This window comes from Alligator sinensis, unplaced genomic scaffold (genome assembly GCF_000455745.1).
Source record: "Alligator sinensis unplaced genomic scaffold, ASM45574v1 scaffold1299_1, whole genome shotgun sequence".
NCBI classification, from domain to species: domain Eukaryota; kingdom Metazoa; phylum Chordata; order Crocodylia; family Alligatoridae; genus Alligator; species Alligator sinensis.
The window spans coordinates 701,141-702,698 of NW_005842647.1; positions in this window are offsets into that span (position 1 = coordinate 701,141).

Sequence of the window (1,558 nt, forward strand, 5' to 3'; positions counted from 1 at the left end):
TTTACTTGAGAAGCATCTATGGATGCAAGCCAGAGTTTGGTTTGCTTTAACACAGCAACTTCAAAGCTAGCCACATCAGCAGGCATCTGGGTTTTCTGTTTCCCTCAGAATAATGGAAAAACCCATGGATTACCCCTTTTACCCAGGGCCAGGGGAGCTGTGCAGGGAGTGAGGGGCACCAGCAGGGCTGGGGGCTGTGGCTTGGGAGTGAGGGACTTGGACCTGCATTCTGTGACCTAAGGGGGTAGAGGGAGCTCTGATTTTCCATGATAGAAAACCCCAAATCACATACCAAAATTTATAGGTATTTAGAATGTATTTTATTATAGTGACTGGGGCACTGGTAGGCTTCAAATTGCTTTAAAATTGTAAATATATCAATAAAACATTGTGTTCAATTGATACCTATGTATGTATATATATAGTGGTGTTTCATTTTAATCATCAAGATGAACATGAGCCTGCAATGTGATGCTGCAGCTAGTAAAGCGACCAAAACGCTGGCTTGCATCCATAGATGCTTCTCAAGCAAATCCCGGGACATCATTCTCCCCTTGTACTCGGCCTTAGTGAGGCCGCAGCTGGAGTACTGCATCCAGTTTTGGGCTCCACAATTCAAAAAGGATGTGGAGAAGCTTGAGAGAGTCCAGAGAAGAGCCACGTGCATGATCAGAGGTCAGGGAAGCAGACCCTACGATAACAGGCTGAGAGCCCTGGGGCTCTTTAGCCTGGAAAAGCGCAGGCTCAGGGGTGATCTGATGGCCACCTACAAGTTTATCAGGGGTGACCACCAGTATCTGGGGGAACATTTGTTCACCAGAGCGCCCCAAGGGATGATGACTAGGTCGAATGGTCATAAACTACTATAAGACCGTTTCAGGCTGGACATAAGGAAGAATTTCTTTACTGTCCAAGCCCCCAAGGTCTGGAACAGCCTGCCACCGGAGGTGGTTCAAGCGCTTACATTGAACACCTTCAAGAGCAAACTGGATGTTTATCTTGCTGGGATCTTATGACACCAGCTGACTTCCTGCCCTTTGGGCAGGGGGCTGGACTCAATGATCTTCCGAGGTCCCTTCCAGCCCTAATGTCTATGAAATCTATGAAACTTGACAGGAGAGATTAAGGGACTGCTCTGATTGAAGCCTGTTTTTTTATGTCAGTGAGAATCAGATCAGGATTGTAAGGAGTTAAATATACGGCGCTTGGTTAAGGGACAGCCAAAAGGACAACGGTAAATGTCTTTAAGTATCTCAAGGGTAAGAACACCAAGGAGGAAGAATTACCAAATGCAAAACAAGGGAACATAATAAAGAGTTATGGGACAACAATCAAGAACTCAAAAATTCAGGCAAAGTTGCCAAACTGCATCTCCCTCCCCCGTGGTAACATCTGGTACAGGGCTGTCCAAATCATTTGGCCTTATAGACTAGCTCCAGACTGCAAACTTTTTCTTGGGCTGGACAGCCCACCTCCAACAACAGCTCAGTAACTTGTCAGTACAACTGCCGGAGCTGCTGCGTTGGCCTGGCTCTGAAACATGGGGTGAAATCCAGCA